The sequence below is a fragment of the Rhinolophus sinicus genome, chromosome 6 (assembly GCF_057876585.1).
Source record: "Rhinolophus sinicus isolate RSI-liver-muscle chromosome 6, RSI-T2T, whole genome shotgun sequence".
In the NCBI taxonomy this organism is placed as follows: Eukaryota; Metazoa; Chordata; class Mammalia; order Chiroptera; family Rhinolophidae; genus Rhinolophus; species Rhinolophus sinicus.
The window spans coordinates 25,447,350-25,475,154 of record NC_142506.1 but is presented as its reverse complement, the minus strand read 5'-3'; the positions used below and the strand labels follow the sequence as shown (position 1 = coordinate 25,475,154).

At 36.4% G+C, this 27,805-nt stretch overlaps 1 protein-coding gene and 1 pseudogene across 4 annotated transcripts in view; both read left to right on the top strand.

Annotated features, from left to right (window-relative positions):
* The window catches only part of OXR1 (oxidation resistance 1), a 451,782-nt gene that overhangs the window by 340,442 nt on the left and 83,535 nt on the right, over positions 1 to 27,805 (top strand). The gene's annotated exons all lie outside the window — the stretch shown is intronic.
* LOC109457604 (proteasome subunit alpha type-2 pseudogene) lies at positions 3,696 to 4,452 on the top strand (annotated as a pseudogene).

Here is a 27,805-nt window from a genome sequence, read left to right as displayed (position 1 = left end):
TTAAAAAAATATTGAACCAGTAAAAATATTGAATATGAAATATATATGAGAGCATTTTGTAAACCACAGAATTCTGTTCAATTATGAATTCTAAGCCAACATTAAACAAAACATTATTAGACAGGCTTATTATGTGTGAGTGGAAAGTTGGGGAAAGGAAAGAAGGAGAAATACTAGAATTTATCCCAAACTAAAGGAATAAGTTCTGCATTTTAATTATCATTGGAAATGCTGTGACCTATTACCTCACTGTCTGAATTATGAAGAGAACTGTGAAATCTCTCTTCAGAGAATATCCGACTATTAGAGTCCTAGCTATTTTGAATCCCAGTACTGAATACATACCGGTCTCTGAGAGCTTGTATCCTTTATTCAATTAGCAGAACCACAGCCACAGCAGCTCCGTGGCATTAAAACTAAAAGAGGTCACTTAGATTCATTCCTTTCCTACCTTTGTTCCTTCCATTTAAGAGATAGATCAATCTGTAAATTACAGTAAGGCTTTGGCTTTAGAAAAATAACATGCGTTTTTAACAGTAAATTTTGGAATTATTGTATGACAGAGTTTTTGTCTAAATCCTCACTTTCAGAGGAAAAACATGTTGTGTGTGTGTGTGTGGGGGGGGGGGTTGCCATAATTGTGTTTTTTCTGTGTTCCTTTTAGTTGCTTGGTCTGGTTGAAGCAACCAAACCTTATTGTCTACTTGTTGAGTCCCCAGTGTTATTTATTTACCAGGCCCTGTTATACGTAAAGACTTAAACTGAAATAGTATTTGCACATGAACATACATTGTCATAGAGAATTACCTGCCACAGAAAGAATTACAGGTATAAGCGAATGCCCACTAGAAAAAAGTGCGGTAAGTTATAATAGTAATTATGTAAAGGTCCCACTCTCTGGTCTCAGATATCCATGAAGGAAAAATGATATAAAATTAACGGAATCAAATGGGATCAGTCACATAGTTATTTCCATAGCCAGGGTCCTTTTGCTGCCATAAGGGAGATTTCTAGTATTTTCAACTTAAAATTTCATCTTAACAATTCGCCAATTAAAAATGAATTCTGTAAAAGAACATAGGTACCATTGCATAAAAACCGAAAGTTCTTAAAAAACAAAACTGGTTATGGCATTTGTAGGTATTTGAGCATTCTCTAATACTTATCTTTTGTTGTATTGTCTTTCACAGTTTCAAGAACATATAATAATAGTAACAAATAAATGTCGTTGCTCTTTCTTCAAAACACAGAGTACTTCAGTGGTACTTAACATAGTACTGTCGAATGTAAATCCCATTGCATAGTAAGTGTAAAACACACATTGTTTTTTTAAAAGTAAAATGTTTTGTATGACTGTTGTTTTCAGGATAGGGATACTTTCAAGAGGCAGGAGGAAAGAAAAGGAAGAGGTGCTGTATAAAGGCATGTGCAGGTGAAAAGGGGAATGGAAGGAGAAGGAATTTTGGTCATTACTTGAAAATCACATTTCTTTCCTATACTCTGTCTGCCAGTGGAGAGTTTCTTTCAATATCTCATTTCAGTCACTGTATTTCCAAAGACCAAAAGTTGTAACTCTAACATGAACTATTTTCCCATTTAATAATATATCAGGGTTTAAATTATTTTCCCATTTCAGTTTATTAGTAGTGATAGCAAACACCTTCAAATAACTGACTTGGTAGAAAGTACTATACGAAGTGCTTTACATATATTAATTCATGAACATTTTAACACATTTTAGCATAAAATTAACCATACATTAAGCTATATTAGCATTTCAGTTCATGGAAACACCATTCTAATTGTTCAGGCTAAGGACATTGGTGTAATTCTAGATTCCATTTTTACCCTCTCCCATTCTGTATCTCATCAGCCCAGAAATCCTATTGTCCCAATTCTTAAAATAAACCCAGAATCTGCCCAGTTCTTGACTGCTGGCACTGCTTCCTTCTAGGTCCAAACACTATTGTCTGTCTTTTTTTTTTTTTTTTTTAATTTTATTTATTTATTTTTTTAATTAGTTTCAGGTGCACAAGACAAAGCAAAACTTAGACACTTATCATTCTATTGTCTTTCTACTGCATTGTAGTAATAGCCTCCTAACTGGTTTCCTTGCCGCTGCTCTTGTTTTCCCTCACCAACTCCCAACCAGTCAGCTTTCAGTAAGACAGGTGGAGGAATATAATTAAAACATGAATCTCGTTGGGTCACCCTGTGCCCAAATCCCTTCAAGGGCTCCCCTCTCTCTCAGAGTAAAAGCCAAGCTGAAGTCCTCCTCCTGGGGCACAGTGCCCTACCTGATCAACACACACACACACGTACACACACACATACACACACCCCTTATGTCTCACTGTTTCCTCTTGTTCACTCCACTCCAACTAGTCTGACCTTATTGCTGTCCCTTGAACCTACCAGACATGCTTCTTTCTCAAGGCTTTCGCAATTACTGTTCTCTCCGCCTTGGTGGTTCCGCCCATAGAGAGTGACACGGCCAGCTCGCTCACTTTCTCAGTCATTATTCAGAAGTTGGCTTTTCAGTGTGACCTTCTCTAGACACTCTATTTAAAACTTCAAATTTCCCCAGCCCCTTAATAGTTCATATCCCTCTTTTCTGCCTTTTTGTTTCTCCTTAGCATTTATCACTAACAAATATGTATGTGTTTATATTCATGTTGCTAACTGTAATCAAAACTCTGTGAAGAAGAAATTTATGCCTTTTTTTTTTTTTTTTTTTTTTTTTTTTTTTTTGGTATTCTATCCTTCATACCAAGAGCAGAGCCTGGTACATAATATGTCCTCAGTAAATATTTGTTGAATATACCTCAGATCAACCCTATTCATTAGGTACAGTTATTACCTACATTTTACAAACGAGAAAGTTAAGACATAGAAAGATTAAACAAACCAAGGAAATGTCAGAGCCAGGATTGAAACCCAAGATCAAACAAGCTAAGGAAGTGTCAGAGCCAGGATTGAAACCCAAGACCCTGGCTCCAGAGTCTGTGTTCAAACCAATCTACAGCCCTTTTTTAAGTGACCAAGTAAATTAACTGGAAAAATAGAAATATATACATATATATTCCTCTAATTTCTGTGATTCTCTTCAATATGCTTTCCTTCCAGTTAAATGGGAAATTGAGAGTTGCCTGGCTTTAGACAGCACAATCAGACACAGCAAAGACTTTCCTTCCTCACTCTTTGACTTATTTTTTTCTAAAACAGAAGATATGAGTTCAAAGACAAATAGTAATAAAATGAAATATGGGCAATGGTTAAAAATAGTTAACACTACAGAAATACATCAAATGAAAACATTTACTGAGTGACTGTTATGTTCTGTAGTAAGTAAGCACTGGGACTGTGTATTTGGCAATACAAGTAGAATCTTATGAGAGACACAGACGGTTGGAATTCTGTATTTCATTATGTGTTGCAGTGGAGTTATGTATAATTCTAAATTGGGAAATTAGAAGAAGAGACCCCAAATAGAGATCTGCTGACAGCTGAAAGCAGCAGCTGAAAGAAGGGCCTTGGAGAATGAGTGGGGGGGGGGGGGGGGGCAGGTATGTAAATAGTGAGTGGAATAGGATTAAATGTCTCAAGTGTGAAGAAACACTTTTTGAAAGAGGAGGTTAGGGAATGCCAGTAATAAATGTGACATATTAAAATTTTACTTTATACTCTGGGCAAAAATGGCGGAGCACGGTTACAGCTTTTCGCTGCCTACACTCAGCCCGTCTGGTAAACTTGTCTAGATTGAATATGCTTTGGCTGCTGTAGCTGGAGGAGCCCATTCAGTGGGAATTAAAGCTTCAAAAGGTGTGCTGTCAGCAACAGAGAAGAAACCGAAATCCATTCTGTATGATGAGGAAAGTGTACACAAGGTGGAACCAGTTACCAAACATATAGGCTTTGTGTATAGTGGCACGGGCCCAGACTGCAGAGTGCTTATGCACAGATCTCGAAAACTGGCTCAGCAATACTATCTTGTTTACCAAGAACCCATTCCCACAGCTCACCTGGTACAGAGAGTAGCTTCTGTGATGCAAGAATATACCCAGTCAGGTGGTGTTCATCCATTTGGAGTTTCTTTACTAATTTGTGGTTGGAATGAGTGACACCCATATTTACTTCAGTCAGATCCATCTGGAGCTTACTTTGCCTGGAAAGCCACAGCAATGAGAAAGAACCATGTAAATGGGGAAACTTTCCTTGATAAAAGATACAACGAAGATCTAGAACTTGAAGATGCCATTCATACAGCCATATTAACACTGAAGGAAAGCTTCGAAGGGCAAATGACAGAAGATAACATAGAAGTTGGAATCTGCAATGAAGCTGGATTTAGGAGGCTAACTCCAACTGAAGTTAAGAATGACTTGGCTGCCATCGCATAATAATGAAGAGACTGGAAAATCTGGAATTTCAGATAATATGTATACCAAAACATGTTTATGAAAACAGATATATGAAAAACTGCTTAACTTCACTAGCTATTAAGAAAATTCAAAAGAAACCCACAATGAGAAACCAGCTCACATCTGTTAGAATAGCTATTATCAACAAGACAAGAAATCACAAATGTTGGAGAGGTGTGAAGAAAAAGGAACCCTTATACATTGTTGGTGGGAATGTAAATTAGTGCAGCCACTGTGGAAAACAGTATGGAAGTTCCTCAAAAAATAAGCAATAGAGGTACTATATGACCCAGCAATCCCTCTTCTAGGCATCTACCCCTAATTTTTGAAAACATTTAGTCATAAAGGTGTATGTACCCCTATGTCCTTTGCAGCATTATTTCCAATGGCTAAAACATGTAAACAACCCAAGTGTCTGTTGACCAATTATTGGATAAAGAAGATGTGGTACGTATATAAAATGGACTACTACTCAGCCATGATAAAGATGAAATAGTGCCATTTGCGACAACATAGATGGATCTTGAGAGTGTCACACAAAGTGAAATAAGTCAGACAAAAACCATATGATTTCACTCATATGTGTATTATAAAACAAACAAAAAAACAACAACTATATTCTGGTTACTAAAAGGGAAGGGAAGGGGAAGGAGAGTGAGGGGAGAATGAAGAGTGTAAAGGGGATCAAATATATGAGGTGAGATCAGAGAATACGGTGAATGTTGAAATAAAAAAAAATATTACAGTAAAAGACACATTGCCATTAATCCCCTTCAAAATACTACCCCTTGCTTTGAACATACTTATCCCATCCTTCTTGCCACTTTCTAAAACAGTTCTGGAAGTCCTCTTTCATGTCTTTATTTGTGCTGTTGTGGCTGCCTCGATGTCCTGAATCAATTCAAAATGTTTACCTTTCGTGGTCATTTTGACTTTGGGGAAGAGCCAGAAATCACATGGTGCCAGATCCAGGGAATAAGGTGAATGAGGACACACTGTAATGTTTTTATTTGACAGAAATTGCCGTAACAAAAGCAATATGTCACATGGAGTTGTCACAATGGAGGATGATTTATAGCACATTTTAAAACACACCTTTTCTCAACCTTCTCTCAACACCTTCTGTCACTCCTGACTCACTGAACACACTGTTACTAAGATTCAATGCACTGCTTCCTGTATTGAAGATCCCTGCCTTTCTGTTGGATGGCACTGGACAGCAGCATTCACCATAGTTTTTGATCACAACATAGTTTTGATAATAGTTTTTGATCCATGTCACACATCACTTCTGATACAGCAATTTCTGTCAACTGAAAACATTACGGTGTGTCCTCATCCACCTTATTCACCAGATTTGGCACTGTGCAACTTCTGGCTCTTCCCCAAAGTCAAAGTGATTCAGGACATGGAGGCAGCCATGACAGCGCAACTAAAGACACTCACGAAAGAGGACTTCTAGAACTGCTTCAGAAAGTGGCAAGAACAATAGGAGGAAGTATTTGAGGGGGATTAATGCCAATATGTCTGCTGCTGTAATATACTTTTTTTTATTTAAACATTCACTGTATTGTTTGATCACACCTTGTATGATGACAGAAGGAAACTAGACTTTGGGTGGTGAGCACACAGTGGAATACACAGAAGATATATTATACAATTATACACCTGAAACTTATATAATGTTATTAGCCAATGTTACCCCAATAAATTTAATTAAAAATAATTCAGGGTGGCAGAAAGTCAATATATCAAATGCCATTAAAGGTTTAAAACAAACAAACCAAAACTAATACATTTTAAACAATAAAATTTGCTTTAGATGATGAGACTAAATGAGTGAAAGTGTTTTAAAATAAACATTTCATATGCTATGAGATAGAAATTATAGACAAATCAATTATCTGAAGGATGTGTAAATATTTACTGAATTTATTTTCTTGAAGGCTATATCATTGCCTATCCAAATGCATCATATGGACGATTTTCAATTTCATGTCTCCCAGGATACCTCAATTTATTTTTTCATAGGCTTCAGGTTGCATGGTACTGACAAACAACCAAAAAAAAAGAAATTCTAGTTTTCAAACTGCTTTTTTCTTTTTTCTCTAACATATTAGGCCGATTCCAACACTTAATGGCAAAGCAAAAAAAGAAAAGGCCATCTATCCCTAGTCTGTTATGTGTTTTTCATCCTCCCATGTGTTTCCTTAACTACTTCATTCCGTTGGGAAAATCAGGTTTCCAGCTGATCATTTCTCTGACTTGACAAAGTCACTATAAACTTCCTGACTGTCATCCAAAGTGTTGGCAGTCCAATATAGATTAGTGACAGACTGCTTGGTCACTCCTTTGTAAGGAGGACGCTGTGCCCTTACATGGTGGTAATTCCATCCATAAACAAGTATAAAAGAATAAGATATTTAGATAATAAATGGTAAGAAGGAAACAATAGAATAGTAATGTGATCACATGACACTGGAGTGAGGTGGGTGGGCATTGGTGCAATTAGCTTGGATAATGATGGGGGGCATCTCTGAGAAGGTATCGTGGAGATGAAACCCAAGTGATGAGAAGCCATACAAGGATCCAGAGTAGCAAACCAGGTAGGGAGACAGTAAGTCTCAAGGTCAGGAGGTGAAAACGAATTTGGTTTGTTCACGGAACAGAAAGAATACCACTATGACTGGACAGAGAGGTAATAGTACCAGATGAGGTCTCAGCATTAGCTAGTGACTTGATGTACACTTACAGTTAACATTCGTTTATACCTACGAGCACTGGATTTGTTATTCTTTATATCTCAGTTGTAAATCTACTATTTCTAATAGAGAATAACTTGAATGTGCTCTGCACTGTATAATTTACAAAATCTTTAACATACATTTTTATTTTATTTAAAGTTCCATAAAATCCCTATTACATAAGCAGAACTAACATTTCCATTTTACAGATAAGAAAATGTTGGTATATAAATGTTACATAACTTGCTTAAAGAGGCCTACAAAGCACCCACCCTCGACACACACACACACACACACACACACACACACACACACACACACGTTCTGATTTCCCATGCTTTATCAAAATTGTCAAAAAGTCAAAACTATCTTTTAGCTCGGGTTTGAAATGAACTTGTGCATTCAGTGTAACTAAGGACTTACCATTGCTCAAAAAAGGAAAACAGAGTTGCTACAATCAATTAAAAAAAAGGTAACCTCGGTTTGCTCTAACAGCACGTGAGTGTAGACCAAGGGTCTATACACTGTTCTGCCACGTCAATACTGACTAGATGGCTAGTTTATGCATCATATAATGTTCCCTGTCAGATGTGTTTGAAGTAATTCACTCTGGAACATGAACTTGAGGAGAAAAGGACAGGTTAGTCCAGTGACAGATGCTAACTAACAACTTGAGCCAGGGCAACTAGGTCTCCTGGCCTGAACTACCTAAGTCACCAAGGTATTTCTACACTATACAATAATACTGTTTCCCTAACATGGAAATGATGTCACATGTGGCACTTAAAAATTCAAAACATTGAACCATATTCTTCTATTTCTCATGTGCTTCTTTTATCATAAAATTGATTATTTGTAACAGTTTTTTATTGGAATTTGAGTCATATATAATGCATACCTTTTTCTCTTCTATATGCTTAAAATTTGCTCTTTTAATTTCATATCTTTTCAAATAGTAATCTATAACTTTCAGGGAAAAAAATTATTTTCTATCAAGAAATACTATGTTGCTCAGTTCCAGGTTTTATTTGTGTGTGTGTGTGTGTGTGTGTGTGTGTGTGTGTGTGTGTGTGTTAGCATAAATTCTTACAAGGAAAAAAAGGAAATAATTGTTAAAATTGAGAAAACAATCTGTTCATATTCGAAATATTTCAGGGTTGAAGTCAGCAAGCCCACTTATTAGAGGCAAGTAAGGATTATGCAGTTAACCAGATAATCTTCCTTTTTTCATTTTAAAAATTAGATTATTATGAATAGCCATGATATTTACTGTCTTGGCCTATTAACTAAGAAAATACTTTTTACCTTTTGTACATGATAAAATTAAGGTCTTTTTGGAAATCATTAAAGAAAACTTTGTCTTTCCTTTTTCTTGCTTATTATTTTTATATTTTGAGTTGTATTTCTATAAATGTCATTCTCTGTTCAACATGTCATCTTGGCTGAAGTTTGGTGGCTTTTCCTTTTAATTCAGTCCATTTTCATATTTTTAAAATCAACTTACTTATTTTTGCTTTGGTCTTAGGGTTTCTTAACACCTTCTCTTTCTGGATGATTAAATTTTGGTTATAATTTGTTTTTGTTTTTTACTTTAAAAGTATCTGATTTTCTTAGTTTTTAAAAATCTCTTCCACATTTATTAAACTTGAGATAAGTTTTTAATCTAAAAATGTCTTTTTTCCTGCACTTTTTCTTCCAAGTATCAAAGCTGATTTCCTGATTTAACATTGTAGATCCTGTAAAAGTCAAAAAACAACCACCACCACCAAGTCTCAAACTTGAGGAAAATATCTCGTGGTTATTACTCACTCGCATTGTGATACTTTTCTCAGTTTCAGACACATTAAATGAATTTAATACTTCATAATTCCAAAAATTCTTCAGGACATTTATCTTCTATTTTTCATCACATAAATATTTAAACCATTTTCTTCAACATCTATGACAGTTAACATATTTTAGATGCATCTTGATTTTAATGTGCTCAATAACATTTTTAAAGGGCTAGCAAACATTGTTTTCTTTCATCATTTTAAAATGGCAAATTCCCCAAAATATAAAGCACTTAGACCCCTTTTCTTCTCGTCCTGAGTCTTTTCTCCAGATAGTTCCCTCTCGTGTCTGCAACAACATGTATCTGAAAGTACATATACATGTTATGCAAACAACTGAATCAAGGCAACTCTGATAAAGTATGTCTTGTTAAGCAAAATTGGATCAGAGCACATGCAGAAAGGGAAGAATTCAGGAGACAAAAGGTGCTGTTTCAATTGAAAACTTTGCTTCTCATAGATTTCTCAAAGTATATATATATATATACACACAGATGCTGTTGCAAAAGCAAATCCTTCCAAATTATCTAGCTTCTGGTATTTTGAGAGAAGAGTAGCCTTCAGTATGTTTTGAAATTCCCTTGCATTCCTTTTAAACTACGCATGGTGCTATTGAGAATATCTAGCAAAAATAATGGAAAAGAACTACTGTTTTATAGTGGAAACATTAATGCTGGAATAATGAAAATTGCCTTTTTGAGTTAGAAAAAGATGAAATACTAGGTGTGTGGTAGTAAATCAGTGGTAAAATGAGATATTTTATATTTGTGTTTTATATCAACTCTACTATTATGTATGAATTACTACTCTTGAATTAATGTAGTAGATTAATGATGATGACATCATCAACATAGGAAGATGACAAAAAAAAAAAAGTCAAACTAGCCAAATACTTTCAGAGCATCTGTTTTCTACTTCTCCCCTGCAGCCAGGAAGCAATCACTGATAGATATTTAGTTCTTCCAGTTCCAGCAGGGAGCTTACTTGCTGCCACTTCAGAGATGATTAAAATCTCTTGCCACTTAATAACAAAACCAAACTGAAAAGAGCACCAAAGCTGGTGCAATTTGTAGCTGAAAGCATTAGCATTTGCCGTGATGAGACATATGAAGCAGTGGAGGCTGGAGGCACAGGGGATCTGCCTGCCATCCCTTCTGAAGATCTGTAGTACTGCAGCTAAGATTTCCCATACAATACTGCTCAGAGTGATTTACTACAAGGGATTCCTAACTGGACTCCTAACCTTCCTTCTTTTTTCTTGCCCTTCCAACCCATTATCCACACTTAATGATCTTTCCAAAACATAGAACTCACTGGTTTGCCCTCTTAAAAATCCTTAAAGATTTTTCAGTGTCTGCTATATATATATATATATATATATATATATATATATCCCAAGCTTTTTATGTGGCACACATAAAAAAAACCTATCTTCCTAGCATTTCCTGTGCTCTTCACATAGACCTGATCTTAGGAATGCCTGTCCATTGGATTGTTGCAAGAGTTCAAAGAGAAAGCGTATATAGAGTACTTAATAATAATCAGGAGTTACTGAACACTTACCATCTTACCAGGTGCCAAGGACTGAGGTAGGTGATTATGTGTGCTCTCTGGTTTAATCTTCATTCAACCTGTGAGGTGTAGGTACTTTTATAATCTCCATTCTCTAAATCAGAAACAGATTTTGAGAGGTCAGGCAATTTACCCAAGGTCATACCTATAGACAGAAACAGAGTTGTAATTTTATCTAACTCCAAAACTGATGCTTTTATAGATTTTACTGCTGCCTGGCATATTGCCTGGTGTACAATTCAGTTTGATTAAATATTCATTTTTAAAGCCCATTACTATAAAACGTACAATATGTGTAAAATGATATTTTCTTCTTGCTTCCCTTGGCCACCAAGGTTAAGTGATAAACCACTTCTTTGACTCTTTCTAGATGCCCCAGTCTCCTCTATGCTGTCCTCTTTCATCTTCACACTCACCATACTGTAGTGTAATAATTTGTTTAAATATCTAATACCTCTGATCTGTTGGCAGTTCCTGGGGTGCAGGCACCATATCTTTATTGTTTGGGTATCCTCAGAGCTACACAGCATGTGCAGCATTCAGCAACTGTTGAACAAATGAAGGAGTGAAGCAAGCTCGGAAGAGAATTTTGAAATATATGGGGCTCTCCCCTTTCTCAAAAATGAGGAATTCCTCCTTCCATTTACTGTGCAATTGCACTAACCCGCCAAATAACTCTCCACCAGATCATTATGAAAGAGCATCATCAGACTTAACAGAAGTAGGAGAGGGTGAAGAGAAGACAAAATCACCCTCTTTTCCTTCCTTCCTCTTTTCCCTCTGTAAAATTGAGGGATTTTTTTTTTTTCTCTACCAAATGTTTCTCAAACGAAGTTGAAGGAGCGAAGATAACATTTAGAAATAGTGAAATTAAAGTTAAATTCTCTTTAAAAAATACTAAGTATGCCTCATGCTAAGTTGTCTAAGACTCAAATCTTGGACTTTTTTACGCACACACCCCCGATCCTTTTTACATTTACAAAAACAGTCATACCAACATTCACAGCGTTAGTGAATTAGGAGGCACTCCTAAATTCTAACATGTGAAAACTTAAAGGAGATCAACTAACAGGCATGTGGTCACGGAGTGAGTCAGTGCCAAATACCAGAAATAGAGCTTGAATCTTCTGACTGCCAGTCCAGGGTCCTGTTCGTCTAACTACTGTCATGTCCCCTGAAGAATTTGGTAAAAATAGAGGATGGTACATTTGGCAAAGTAAATCATGGTCATTGCCAGTGCTCAGATTCTATTTTTCCTTGTGTAATAGAATAACAATTTTACACTCAGATGCATATGTTCTATTAGTTAATATGTAATATTATGTGAAAAATACCAATACAGAAATAATTTTAGAATTTACATTATCCACCCAAATATAGAAAGGCCACATATATCAGCACAAAAGCATTTTGTAAATTATAAAATAAATCATAAATATTCATTGACCATCGTTATTACATATGAAGAAGTGGGCATACATTATTTTTAATAAACTGTTTTCTCTTTTTTCAACTTATATGGCAGGATCCCCCATTCCCCGGTGACATTCAACAACTATAAGGTATAAAGCAGATTTTCTACCATTTGAAAATAATAATGCTGTGAAACAAAACAACAGTCAATGTGGTCTAAATAAAGTATATCTGTAAATTACAGTCCCATGTCTTAAGTGAGTGAAACCCCTGCCTCTAGCTATGAATTTGTAGGTGAGCCTTAAAAAACCTCACCCATTTGACCTCCTTTGTCCTCTCTTTGTGTAGGGAAACAGTGGCTTAGCCTTCTCTGCAGTGATAAAAGTCAGCTAATACCTACCTGGCTTTAGGTCCCTGCACTGCTGTCTGCTAGGTGTGCAGCAGTAGACAAGACAGTGAACCTTCTTTACCTCTTGTTTATTCTTCATCAGAACTCTCGTTCCCCATAAGGTCCTCACTCAGCCCCTTAAAAGTTGCAAAGATTAATCACATGTAAACAAGGGCTTAAACCATAGAATCCTGGAACGGAACAGGACCTTCCCAAGGGGAATCTACCTCACCATTTTTCAGCTGAGAAAACTGACACACAAGTATGGTAAATGCTGTGTGCAAGACCGTTAAGCCAGCGAGTCACACATCTGAGGCTAGAAGCCAAGTCTTCTGCTTGAGTGTGCTTTGTTTTATTTATAAAAAAAAAGTTTCCCTTGATAGGCACAACAGAACTGATAAGCACATGAAAGGAACATAAAGACTATGATAGAATGATCTGAAGGAGGAAGTAGACTTTTTACCCCAAGTAACATGACAGCAGATGAGAAAAGAGGAAGGTACGAGGAAGAATATTTACTAGAGGGCTTAATAGCATGCCAAACATACACTAAAATATGAAAAACTTTTAATTACCTGATTTGTATCTACTAAGGGTATTTTTTAAATGTATAGAATTATCAAAAACATTCCTTGCCTTCTGTTTCTAGCATTCTTCGAATTCCAGGACTTATCACTCTTAACAATGAGAGCCAGATCCCTGCTTTATGCTGTGTTCCCCCCTGTGCTGGGTGGGGGTGGAGAGAGCAGTGAGGACTTTTAAGGGGCTGAGTTCGAGAGGAGTAGCAGTGAAACCCCTCACTCAGTGCTTTCCAGTCTTAGAGGTTCAAATGGATGTACAGGTCCCTCTTATCAAATGTAAATACGCTCTTAAAATGATATTTACATCCCCATAAATTACTAAAATGACAGTAATTCTACATTTCTCCTCTCATCACATCAGTGTTGATTGGTGGTAGCGAGGTTGAAGAGAGTGTAAGTGAGAGCTTAAAGCCCTTAGGAAAAGACAGGCCTAGATAGGACTCCATAGTACATGCCAAAGGGTATTGAGTGCCAGGAGACAAAAGAAGCTCATTAAACAAGAACAACAACAACAAAAGATTAGTGAGAAATGCCAAAACCAGTCTTCGGTTATTTATTTGTTTGTTTGTTTATTTATTTATTTATTTATTTATTTATGCTTAGGGCTATTGAAGTAACTGATTAAAATCCAAGATGTGGGAGCATTTGAGATCTTGCTCCCTGGCATATGTCCTCAATGTGGCTCAAATAAACTCTTATAAAAATCCAATAAAATAAAATCCAAGATGTGACACTACCCTTGTTTTCATGCTTGGACTTGATGTTGAGTGCTCCATCTCATGGGTGCTAGGAATAAGAACAAGTCAAATTTATCGTCTAGGAATTAGCAGACACCATAATCTGAAACAGACTAGAAAGATGACAGAGCTGGAAACCGAGAACCTAAATTCAAGTTCCAACTCTAAGGGTGAAGAATTGCATTGGCCTGGGAGTAAAAACCCTCCGATTACAGTCACCTAAACACATAAAGCTTTATTTTTCTCTTGTTGCAAGAAGTCCGGAAGTAGGCAATCATTGGTACAGGTTCAGGGTGTCAAGCCTGGGTTCTCTTTAAAATGTTCTTAGCCTTTTCCTTGTGGGTCTAAGAGGGTTACTGTAACTGTTTCCATCACATCCATCTTCCATCTGGAGGAAGTGTAGGCAGAAAGGACTACCTGTATCAGTGAAGCAAAAACTTTCCCAGAAACCTTTACAGATTTCAACTCATGTTTCAGTGTCCAGAACTGTGTCACCCAGCTACCTAGAAAAAGAAAGTGAAAAATTAGCTTTTTTTCCCCTTTTTTTCCCTAAATACATTGTAATTCCAAATAGAATCAGGAAGGAGGAAGAGAAGAATGGATGTTAGGTACTTAGCAGTCTCTTCCTGCAATCACAAACTGACTGTTGCTCTGCCTGTATCACATTTTCTTATCTTTAATATGATGATCGTGAATATCTCCTGGTCCCCCTCACTCCCAGTATTGATTAGGGGAATATAAATGAGGGTTTTAGTGAATTGAAAAAGCTAAAGGTAGTATATAAACATAAAGTAGTTAATTTTATTAAAAGGGCAATAGAAAGGAAAAGGTCGTATTTATAGAAGAAGGAGACTAATGCATACCTTTCCACTTCTTTGGTCATCAGTGAGAGTAAAATAAGCATAAATTATCTAAAAGTCCATGTTGGGCATTTAAGAACCATACCAATAGGTAATAAAAACTTAGCCTTAGAATATACCAACTACAAATCACCTTTACAATCCTCAACTGTATGAACTCTTGCCATTTGACCAGTCATCGTGCAGCCCAGGTGTGGTCTCAGAGCATCTGAAAATTGGGTCAGATTTGTCTGTTATAGCACAAGACAGTGAAAATACTTCTTTTTGGAAATCTGTAATGTGTATAGCTAGTTAGGAAAAAAATTTTTTTCAAACCAAGATGTAGGAGTGGGGGAGTAAATTTTGAAAGTAAACCAAATGGTGTAACACTGATCTTTTTTTTTTTATTTTTGTATTCAAGATTACAAGAACTTCTGACTTTTCTAATGAAAAAAACATTTATCCTTTGTGAGGCAGACAGTGTTCTATGTTGAAATGTATTTTCCAATAGATGAATGTGTTAAAGTATTTTCTTTCAAGACTGTTTTTGTGCAATCAAAATTAGAATTAAAGTTAAAATATCAGAGATCAGGTAGCTAATATCTCAAAGGTATCCATATAATGATCTTCTTGTATAGATCCAGATGCAGAAAGAGCCAAATAATCTATCAATTAAAGGTATCAGGAACAGCGGAACTCTCTAGCAACACTACTAACTAATTCAAACAGCCTGTCTCTTAAGAGCTAGGTAGACATACAATTAGTAAGGTATTGATTTCGTTCAAAGATTAGAGATCACTACCCAGAGGTGTTGCTTTATTTTTAGTCTGCTGTACTGTTTTCCATCATTCAGTAGCTATCATATGACCATGGGACACAGCCGATAGGGGTAGAGAGCAATAGACCTCTGGCGTGTACATGGGTCACAGCTGCACCAATATTCAGTCAACAGACAGGACAGTTAAATTGAAATTACTGGAAATAATCTGTAGCATTATGCTAAAGAAAATGTCATGCCGGTTCCCTTTGGAGGATTCTGGCTGTTTGCTATATGAAGAGAGGGCTGATCACATGTATGAAGCCTGGGACAATACAAGGGGTCAACAGAGCAAAGAAGATGCTTCCCAATCAAGGGAAATGGTTATCAGGCATGGAAGTCATTGGAGGAGGAGAAAATACTGATTAAATATCTCCAATACTTGTACAATAATGACAGCTAGGAAAGATGCATGTATGAGTGGTAAGAGATAAGGGGTAGAAAAGAGAACTGGGAGACTGTGGAAGTGTTTGAAGTTTTTGAGATTAGAGTCTATACAGACAATTACAACCTGAAGTTTTCTAAAATCTCAACTATATTGTGTAGTGTTTCTTAATAACATTACGTGAGGATGTTTACCAACTGGTTTGCATTCATATGGATGGAACATGAAATTAAAAGGGCAAATTGTTTTCAGAAATATCCCCCCTTGAATTGTTTATGCATTTCATTTTACATTTTGCTATTAGTCTTTTTTGGGCACCCCCACACAAAAATCTATCAAAATATCTTTGTGGCTTTAATTTTTAAGTAGTTATAAATTGAATTGTAAAAGGTAGAATATTTTATTAATGTGAGTCTAGATTGAGAGCACTTAGTGAACATGTAATAGGTTTTCATTGTGTTCTGTTAATATTTATTCATTCAACAAATAATTTTTGTTGTGTGCGACATCTATGGAGTGCCAGTAATGAGCTAAGCGCTGTCATAAAAGATCGTAATCAGTCTACTACTAAGAAAGATTTGATTCTAATAAGAACATATAATTAAGTATTCAATGATTTTCAATACAAATTTACTTGGGAACATATTACTGATACACAGTGATTTCATCGCCAACTGAAAAATCCCTTCAGTAAAGCTTTCGTCGTCTGTTTTGAGGAAATTGCTATGTCTAATATTTATTATAGCACTTTATGTACTTCTATACCCCTCATCAGGGTACAGTGCAAAAAATATGTGCTAAATACTTGCAATTTGGAAACTGAAATAAAATCAGAGGTACTGGGAATATTTTAGTTCATAGCCTAGACAAAAAGAAGATATCTCACTGAGAAAATATTATTGATATGTTCCCTACATCTAAATATGGATTGCGAAGGCAGGTTCCCTAGGAGATTTAGATCTTGCAAATATTAAGAATGAAGAAAGATATAACATGATCCTATTAGACCTACCCTTCAGATCTTAAAAAGTTCGGGAGAAAAACAATGTTCTTTATGCTTAATGTGAATACAGATACTCCTGTCCAGTGGTATCATGTAAGAGCGTACCTAGCTTTGCAGTCTCATCCTTTTTTGGATTGGCTGATTACCTAATACATTTTCTGTGCCTTTTATCTTTATATGGTTGAAGTTTAGAAAACTGTTATGATTTACAATCTGAATATGTTTATAAAATGCTACTTTATTTCTGGGTAGTCTTATTCCATCTAATTCCTTTTTATGGTTGGCTTTTAATCGGTCATTTCAAACTAAATGCAATCAAATGTCTGGAAATACTAAAATTATGGTAATATCACTACTCTCTGTTACCATATGGCTGTCTTGCAAATCACTCTTCAAAAGTAATTGACTTTCAAAATATTCCCTTCCATTATTTTGCTTTGGTCCTAGTATTCTGCCAATTCCACCTTCTTATCTTACTCTCCATCTCATTAAACTAAGAGAATACATGTTTGAAACAAATATATTTATAGGCTCAGAGGAAAGACATCTGAGAAAATCAAGCTCAAAAGAGGAAGGAAAAAGAGCTAAGTGTAAAACATGTTGGGCTCATTGCCTAATACATTTTTGGCCCCGTTCATCTGGGCCAGCACTTGCTTGTTATGAAAGATGAGTCTAAGTTACTCTGTGCTGATGGAATTTATTACAAGGAAAGGAATAATTTACAAGTTATGGCTCCACCTTATAATTTCAGACTTCATGTCCATATAAATCATGTGCTATGTTCATATATTCAGTCATGAAAAATTCAAAATGTGCTATGCTGTTTTGGATTATCGTAGGCTTCCTTGCCTAGATTCTTAGGTTTCCCAACGTATCAAGTTTAATTTGAGGATTCTTGCCAAACTTCAGAAGCCCATTTAAAACAGATAAGAAAATATTAAAGTGTCCCATCAGCTCAACTTCATTAATCTCTTGAAGATTTACTGACTAAATCCCAGTCTTCATATCAAAACATGTCTTAATGACTGATAACACAAACAATGTGGTATCATTTCTATAGGATTTACGTGAATGAATGCCAAGCTCCTTAGTTTGTGATACCACTAAGATGGTTGATTTGGAACCATTTCATATCATGCAATTTTATTACCTAAATTTCTGTAATGAATTATCAAGAACTAATAGTCCTTGAAAGACTTACTTGGATGAGTTGATATAAGATTAAAAAACAGTCTTATTTGTACATTTTATAAACCATGATAATCTGAAAGATAAATTAAAACATTAAAAGGAAATCCTCCAAAAACTCATACTATGCACTCTTTTAGGGTCCAGTCTAGATCTGTGGTCTGCACTGTACGAAAGAAGGGGAAAGCTATAGCTGACTTATAAGAGAGCCTAAAATGAACAAAGAGCTGAAAAGTTAGTTTTAGGACTTAAAGGAAAAGTCCCAGAAACTGAGATATTTTAACTTAGAGAAAAAAGATTACGAAATCAATAGCAATAGTAGCTTGCATTTATTTTTATTTTTTAATTAATTAATAAATGTATTTATTTATTTTGAGGAGAGCAAGGAAGTTTATTCAGCAAGACAGACACCAGCATGGAATTTGCCAGGGCAGACAACTGCCACTTGCATTTATTGAACACTTGCCATGTACCATTTTTCACAGTAACTTTATTAGATATTATTATTATTATTATCATCATTATACCCATTTTACAGATGAGAAAACTGAGGTTTGGGGGACATTAACTTGTCCTAAGTCATATAAGTAATAAGTGATGGAGGCAAAGTTGAATCATAGAAATCTGACTCTAGAGCCAGCTCTTTAACATTACAGTCTCCGTAAAGCAAATGATAGTCATACAGATTGAATAGTTATCTGAATCACAGAACGGCTCCATAAGATATTCTTACCAAAAAAAGTGAGCTTAAATCTAGTCCAGTTTTTAGAGCTAACATTATTTACAAAAAGTAAGGGTGATAGAAGGGAAACAAGTTAAGTAATATCTCACAAAAACAAACATGGAAATCCATACCATGGAACACAGCCCAGGATCACTGACCTATTTCTGCAACAAGCCGATTGTACGCAAAAAACAAACAAATAAGCAAAAGAAAACAGCAGGGCCTTTGCTAGGATCTGACTGCTGCAGGTGTAGTCCACTTTGAATCCAGCAACGTTGGCACCATCTGGGAGACTGTTGGACATGAATATCTCAGGTCCTCCCCGAGACCCTGCTGAATCTTAAGATCCCTAAGTGATTGATTTGCACACTGGAGTTGGAGAATCACTGGTCTAGATGCCTCGAGACTTACCCAATTGTAATATCGAGATCTTGTTTGGATCATGATTCAACAAGCCAACTGCAAAAAGGCATTTCTGCCTATTGGGGAGACTGGGCATGGACTCGGTCTTGCATTATACAAAGGAATGAGTGCTAATTTCATGAGGTGTGCTAATGGCACCCAGTGGTTAATGATGGATGTCCAAATCTTTTCACATTTAGACATGTATAATGAAGCACGTAGGGGTAAAATAATACGTCTGGAATTTGCTTTAAAATGTTTTGGCAAAAAAAAAATAGCAATAAGTGATATAAATATAGCAAAATATTGAAAATTGTTGAATCTGTATGATGGGTTATTTTGTTTTTCTCTCTACTTTTGAATATGTTAGAATTTTTCATATTTTTTAAAAGACCAACAGAAATGGGCTTATACCCTAGAAATTTTAGAAATAACTAAAAGAAAGGAGTTTCTGATAGTTAAAAAAAAAAAAAAAAAGTTAATTATTTAACAGAATGCCAGAGAATCTTTCCTCAAAGAGTTTTAAAAATAGGACAAATTCTTTGGTCTGGGGGCAATTTTAGATATAGTTCTCCTAAAAGCCAGAGGACTTAAACAATCTGTCCAGCTCCCTTTCTCAAAAATGATTCTGTGGTAGATGTTACAATTTGTGAATGCTTGGGACCATTGATCTGATATTTAATGGCTTAATTGTGTTTTAAAAAAAGAAAAAGCAGTTGATGATAACTCTCTTCGCACCCCATATTACCCCTTCTCGTGGCGTTCTTTACTGGCGTTCACTCTAATGGCAGACTGACTGAATGCCGAGGAACCTACTCATGAGATCAAGCATTTAATAGAAAGTCCCGTGCCAATCTCATTCAGTTGAGAGTCTATGCTCGTAAGTGCAGACTAAGGCCTTTTGATGTTATGTGATCAATAGGAACCCCTTTCAGCTGGCATGTATTTGTCATATAGAAAGGCATTCCTTTCAACATCACATAAACCCTTAACGTACTTACTCATGGCAAAGCATATCTATTTTTGTTTCGGGAAAAGGGAGCAAAGGAGATTCCACAAACTATTAAAAAGAAAAACCAAGCACTTTTGTAACTTATTAAGTGGCAGTGTATGTGGTAATATGTTTTATATTTTCTGGTTCCTTCCTATAGGAGCCTCAGAATGGTTCCCCAGAACTAATAAACTCAGCCAGCATCCACAGAAGTAGACATTATACTGTTAACAGATGAACAACCGATGCCTGACTGGTTCAGTCAGTGCCTTGTGTTTACAGAGTGAGTCAGTGGATGAGCAAGAATATGCTTCCAAAAACCTTCCCATTTTAACCACAAGTAGCTTTTCCTGTATGGTACCATATTTCGGTCTATTGGTTTGGAGTTTATGGAATAATCCAGAGCGTCTAACTTTTTCCTTTAGACAAATAAGGATTAGGAGAAATAAATGAGTAAGAGGATAGCAGATGGAGTTTTGCTTCTGACTCTGAATCAGAGAGTTGCTGACACTCAGGTTCTGCTCTTGCTTGTACTTCTCTAATTTAAGGTTATGCCACTAAGAGGCTCCTTATTTATAAGACGCTGCATTGTTAGGTGTGTGTCAATTTTCAATTTTGTAGACACCCAAGTTGTTTTCTCTCCCTCTTCCTAGTACATGCCCAGTCATTTAGTCTCTCTTTGCCCTCCACAGGAACAGCCTCTGCATAAAATTCTCTGTATGTTTCATTACCCCTCAGTCAGTACAAACAAAACCTGGTAGTTAGTCAAATCGTGGTCTTGTGGCATTCCACAAACATATTCCACACATCCCTCTACCCCTCAGCTTGTCCTGCTGTAGCACAATATTATAATCTTTGACTAGAACCTGTAATTAGACTAATTTGCTGTTTGCTACTGTTAAAATTATTATTATAAAATATAACAACATTGCAAAACATCTAAAATGCCTTTATCACTGTAGATGGATTTGAGAGGAAGCATGATGAAAAGTTTCATGGTCCAAAGGATTAATAAATTTTTCTTCCTCTTACTATTTTAAAAGAATATCATTGTAGCAATAGAAAGACCTGTAGTGTGTGTGTGTGTGTGTGTGTGTGTGTGTGTGTGTGTGTGTGTACCCGAATGAGTTCTCTCAGAGAAATAAGACAATAAGATGGTAGTTTAAGTATAACTTCCTCCCCCAAAAAAGGTAAAATCAAGACATATATATATATATATATATATATATATATATATATATGAATGCATTCAATATTTTAACTTATTTATAAAGGAACCAGTAAGATGTTACAACCAGTTCAAAGGAGAATCCAAACAGACATGTTTGTAGATCAGGGTTACTGAAATAACTGTGCAGATAGAGGTACATTCTTCCACTATTGGTAAATAAAGTCAATTCAAAACTGTGGGACAGAGTTTGCACAGACAAGGATGTCTTTGTTTATAGACAAGAATTATTTTAATTGCTATCAGCTTTTACAATTTATTAAGTTATCAATTAGCTTCCATAGAATCAAAAACAGATAATCCAGAAGAATGCACTCTAGATATAGTTTTCCATTTAAAGCACAGATTTTTTTTTTCCCCTGACAATGCTGTACCCCTAAGTGCTTCACACTATCAGTGATCCCCTACTATCAACAGAAAGAAGACGAAATTCCTTAGGCAGACATTCACAATTTAGCTTCAACCTCTTTTCCAACGTTTTCGGTTACCCAGCCCAGCATCCTTTAATCCTACTTTATTCAACCAAAGTTAACTACATATTCTCCAATTTTATTAATCCTTTCAGTCCCTGATAAATTGTCACTTCCTCCAAGCAGGGTTGTATTTTATCTATTTTAAATAGGAATTACTGTACCTCCCCTTGATACTCATCATATATTTTTTTTCTGTACTTTTATTGTATATGAACTATCTGCTGTGATATATAAGTACCGTAGCTCTCAAACTTGAGAGTGCCTCAGAATCTCTTGGAGGACTGGTTAAAACTCAGATCACTGGGTTCCACCCAGCCTCTGATTCAGTGGAGCTGAGGTTGAGCCTAAGAATTTGTACTTCTTACAAGATGCAAAATGATACTGATGTCTCTGGCCTGAAGACAACACTTTGAGGACCTCTTGCCCAGCGGAACCATGTGAAAACTGCAGATTAGATCACGAGATACAGACCCAGCGCTTTAGGAATCCACAAGCTAATGGAAATGTCAAAAGTTGCCTCTCCAAAATATCACTGAAACTTTTAGGTAAGATAAAAATGAGTTTATTGAGGTAGAAGAACACCTCACCAGAGCCTTAGCAGTGCCTTGGGGGAAGAGGGGGTGGTAGTAATAGTTGGGATATTTGAGATTTTCAAGGTTGATTTAAGGCAGGTCTTTTACTATAATATGATAGTTTAGAATTCATAGAATGAGATGAGGATTTTGAGGCCAAGCAAAGAGTTCTGGTGTGTGAACTGTTGGCTGATGCTTTCTTTGGAAGAATTGATCAGTCATTCAGGATGTTTGACACATTCTGAAGAATATGTCAAAAGACATGTTCAGAAAACAGTAGAGTAGTGAAGTCAGTGTAGACAGTCAGCTGTACTAATGGTTTCAGAGACAGACACATAAACAAATAATTAGCATAACAGGTAGTTACAGACCCGCTGGCAGCAAGTATACAAAATCTTATAACCTCCCTGCCATCTGCCACTGCCAGGAATTACAAGATCGTGAATGTCCTACTTAGGCTTATCTTTGATATATCAAGGAAAAACTCATGGTGTGTATGAAGGCCTTCCTCCTTGTTTCTTTTTCTTTCTCTCTTTATACTATTAACATACCCAGGCCAGATGTGCATATTCCACATGTATATCTAATAAACAATGTCAAACTTTGAAGGAGTGGAAAGAATTCATATTTTTCAAGGACCTATTGTATAGCACATACAATGCAAGTGTGTGTATATATATTTTTTAATTAACTGTATATTAGATTTTTGTGATAATTATCATTATCTCCTTGTTAATGCAGACAATCCTTATTAGGACTTTAAGGATAAATGGACCTCCAGATAGAACTCTTTATATTATCCAAATTCATAGTCTCTTCTTTTTTGGGAGAGATAAGTAGTGAACATGATGTTCTTAAAGCACAGCAATCCTCTATTTTAAAATCATAGAAGTGTGTGTGTGTGTGTGTGTGTGTGTGTGTGTGTGTGTGCGCATGTGTGTGTGTTCTTAAAAGCTTGCATAGCAAATGATCTTTACTTTGGGAAGTAACTCAAGCTCTAACCTTTGGTGATGTAATTAACATGTTACCTTGCAAACAATTTTAAGAAACACCCTAAAGTGAGTGTCTTAAAGTTACATCTGAGAAAGACAAATTAAATCTTTTGAAATGCAAATTATGGTGCATGATTCAAGGTTTAAGCTCAAATTCTTGAATAAATAGTTAAAACTCTTTGTACCAAGTACCCCCTATGTTTGATCATACTACTTGAAAAAATGACTAGCATGCTTTTTATAGGTTCCAAAATCAAACTGGAAAATATTCCTATTATAAGTAAATTTACTTAGGTTTATTCGTGACAAGCTAATATGCATGTTCTATAAAATAACCGAGGCAAAACTAATTTCAATACATCTTTTACTAAAGTTTTCAGGAAACATCGGCAAGGTAGTAGAGCTTCAGAAGTTATCAAATACTTGCCATCATGCTAATGGCATTCATAACACAGATTTGCTAAAGAAGCATCATACTATTAGCGATAAACGATTTTGCATGCAGCTATCTTATATTTGCCATATGGGCTTTTATCACATCTTTCTTTCAGTCCCAGATTTCTCTGTGCTAATTGCAGCTAAGTCAAATTGGTGCAAAGAGGACTTCAGAGGAGGGTGTTTTAATTGGGACCTCATAGATTCTGAAGCTGTAAGTAAAAATGTGGGGCTGCAAGAGACAGCACAGGAAGATATGTCAGGAAGTGGCATGAAAATAAGGCTTTCTGAAGACGGTGAAATAAGACAGACTATAAAAGTTGCCAGGGGCATAATCTGGTCACAGGAGTACTTAATCTTTCCCAGCATCTACTAGATCTGGGTTTCTCAACCTGGGCACTACTGACAGTCCTTTGTTGTAGTAACTTAAGCAGAATCCTTGGTCTCAAACTACTAGATGCCAAGTAGCACACCCTCAGTGTGATAACGATAATATCTCTAAATATTACCTGGCAGGTTTGCCAGACTTAGCAAGTGAAAATAGAGGACATGCAGGTGAATTTGAATTCCTGATAAGCAACAAATAACTTTTGGGTAGAAGTATGTCCCATGCAACATTTGGCACAGACCTGTTCTAAAAATGTTATTTCTTGTTTATCTGAAATTCAAATTACCTGGAAGTCCTACATTTTTGCTAGTAAACATGTTGGAGGCAGAATTGCCCAGGATTGAAAACCGCTGTGCTGTTGATCTCAGTAAGTTAAGAGCAAACAAACATCCAAGATATTCTTGACTGACCTGACACTGTTGCTTTTCTTAACCTCTCTGACCCCAGTAACCTTGTGTGCAGAGGGCTCGTTAACCTCCCTCACAGGATGGACATGAGGTCTAAAGGAAATAATGTATGAAAAACCCTTAGTATGATGCCAGGCATAGTAAACAATTGGTATATGAGGTCGGAAAACTAAGTTCACAAACGTGTTGCAACGATGTGGCTAGCAATTTTTTTTTGCTATTAGAGGGATTATTCACTATGAATTTGTACCAACTGGACAGTTAACCAAATTTACTATTTGGAAGTGCTGAAAAGGCTGCATGAAAGTTAGACGACCTGAACTTTTTGCCAACAATTCATGGCTCTTGCATCACGACACTGCACCAGCTCACATAGCACTGCCTGTGAGGGAGTTTTAAGCCAGTAAAGAAATAACTGTATTGGAACACCCTCCCTACTCATCTGATCTGGCCCCCAGTGACTTCTTTCTTTACCGAAAGATAATGGAAATACTGAAAGGAAGACATTTTGATGACATTCAGGACATCAAGGGTAATACAACGACAGCTCTGACAGCCATTCCAGAAAAAGAGTTCCAAAATTGCTTTGAAGGGTGGACTAGGCGCTGGTATTGATGCATAGCTTCCTAAGGGGAGTGCTTCGAAGGTGACCATAGTGATACTCAGCAATGAGGTATGTAGCACTTTTTCTAAGGTAAGTTCGCGAACTTAATTGTCCGGCCTCGTATGTTTGTCATTACTATCTAGTGATTCCTCATGAGATGCTGTCATAATAGTTACTGGTCTCTGCACTTGTCACTAACAAGGAAGGCTATACTAAGGAAACAACAGGAGCCAAGCAGCAATTCTCGGTCTTGGCTGCACCCCAAAATCACCTGGGGAGTGTCCTCCCTAATGCCTGTATCCTACACCTCTGAGAGATTTCGATTTTAGTGATCTGGAGTATGGCCTGAGTATTGGGATTTTCAAAAGCTCCACAGAAGTCCTAAAATGTGTAGCCAAAGCTGAGAACCACTCTTTGAGAGAAAAGTATTAGGGAATTGGTATTCCTTGATGATGAAGAGAGGAAGTAAGCCCAACTTAATTATGCCCAGTTCTTGGGTTGTACAAAAGTGGGTTGGAATCAAATTTAGAGAAAAGATGGACATGATTTCATTTAGTCAGTCATTCAACAAATATAATATCTGAGCACCTACTATGTGCCAGGCCATGTTCTCAGCAGTTTAGAGAGTCCCTGTCCTTGTTGAATGGTAGTAGAGTGAGACAGACAAAACAAAGACATTTTAATCTAATTTTAAAGACTAGAACAAAGTCATGAATAGTCTTAATGAGAAAGCAAAATGGGGAGAAACGAGCCTGACTTGACAAGATGTTCTCCTCTCTGATCTTCACTCTTAAAAGAGATAGAAGTAGGTAGGTCATATTCCAACGACAAGTACAAGGATAACATAAAACTATAAAAAGAGTATCAGAAAGGCCAAAACACAGAGCAAGATTTTAGAAACACTGAAAAACTAGCTAACTACAGTAGGAACATTTTGTGAAAAGGGAAGTCCTAGAATAAAGAACAAGAAGGAAGTGTGAGGCTCTTGTTTTTGAGGAAGATGTGCATTGTTCAACAGATTGTTAAAAGGAAGAACACCCATTTTGCTTTATTTTTCCCACGAGGAATGGACTACTAGAAAATACAAACACTGTGAAGTGAAAATTTGTAGGCTAAAATAGGTGAGGATATAGTGAAATATCATTCATATCCACTTAACATGAATTATTAACCTCTTGCTACAGAAAACTGCGTTATCAGTACATTTTCATGTGGTCACAGAACCTTTGGTAGTAATATTATAGGAATGACAATGTATGTGTGAAAATTATCTTCCCTTTTATAACAAACAAACCTGAAAATATTTATAATGGCTTAAATACAATAGAAGTTTATTTCTTGTTTAAGTCTGAAATTGGTATTCCTGATTGGTAGGTGGCTGTCCTCTAAGGGTGGATTCAAGGACCCAGGTTCCTTCTATCTTGTGACTCTGCGATCTTTACTAAATGGCTTCTTGGGTCTCCATGCTCATCTGCTTCCAGGCTGTGGAAAGGAAAAGACCATGGAGGGTCACCATTGGGATGTTCTTGTGGGCTAGGCCTGGAAATTGCACACTAGAATCCTTCCATTGGCTAAAAGTCACTTGGGCACCCCTATCAAAAAGAAAGCTGAGAAATGTAGTTTTCCCAGGAAGAATAATAATCAGGTTTGGTGACAATTAACCAGTGTCTACCCAGATAATAGGAGATCTGCCAGAAAACTGTAGTTAGATGAATAATTCAAATTTCAGAAATGGGCTTGAAATGGAGTTGAAGGGTATAGAAACAACATAGGCTTGAAACCACTTGGGAAGCGAAGCACAGTGATCACCTAGAGTCTGTACCTCATCTTCTCCTGCATATTAGAAAGGCATTTAACAAATACATGATATTGTTGATAAATGAGAACAGGGTGATGGTGTCATTGAGTGGATTCATACTTCAGATAACTGTCCAATGAGTGGTAATCACTGTCAACCACAAAGGCAGTCTCATGTGCTGTGCCCTGTGACTCTCCTCGCCCATTCTCATTAAGTATTTTTGTGTAAATCTACTAGAAATAAATTTGTGGCTGACTCAGTGAAAGAAATATTGGATGATACAGCCCATGAAAGAATCAAGAGTGGTTTCAAAATGATCTCAGCCATCTAGAACACAGGTCAGCAGAATTTTTCTGAACACAGCAAGGGAGTAAATATTTTAGGATTTGGGGTCATCAGGCTGTGTCACAACTAGACCTCTCTTTTGTTTTAACCCCAAAGCAGCCATAGACAGTACATAAATGAACTGGTGTGGCTGTGTTCCAACAAAACCAAATTTACAAAAATAGGTGCCAGGCCAGATGTGACCCATGGGCTACATACACTTCACTGAATGCTGATCTAGAAGTATAGGCTGAAATCTGAAGACAGTAAATCTAAGTTTGTTCATTTAAGGCCAAAGAACAGCAGGCATAACAGGTTACATATAGCATATTTTATCCTTTCTAATCATAGTAGAACTACAATAGGCATTTTTTGCCCTTATTTTATGGATAAGAAAGTGAAATCTCAAAAATAGTTTGACCTGTCTTTCATATCTGGATAACATTTTATGGGACATCATGCCATTTTAAAATCGGTGAATTGAGAGTCACAATTAATTGCTCAAGTCAAAGATGGAGTAGTTCATGTAGAAGCACTCCCTGTAAGA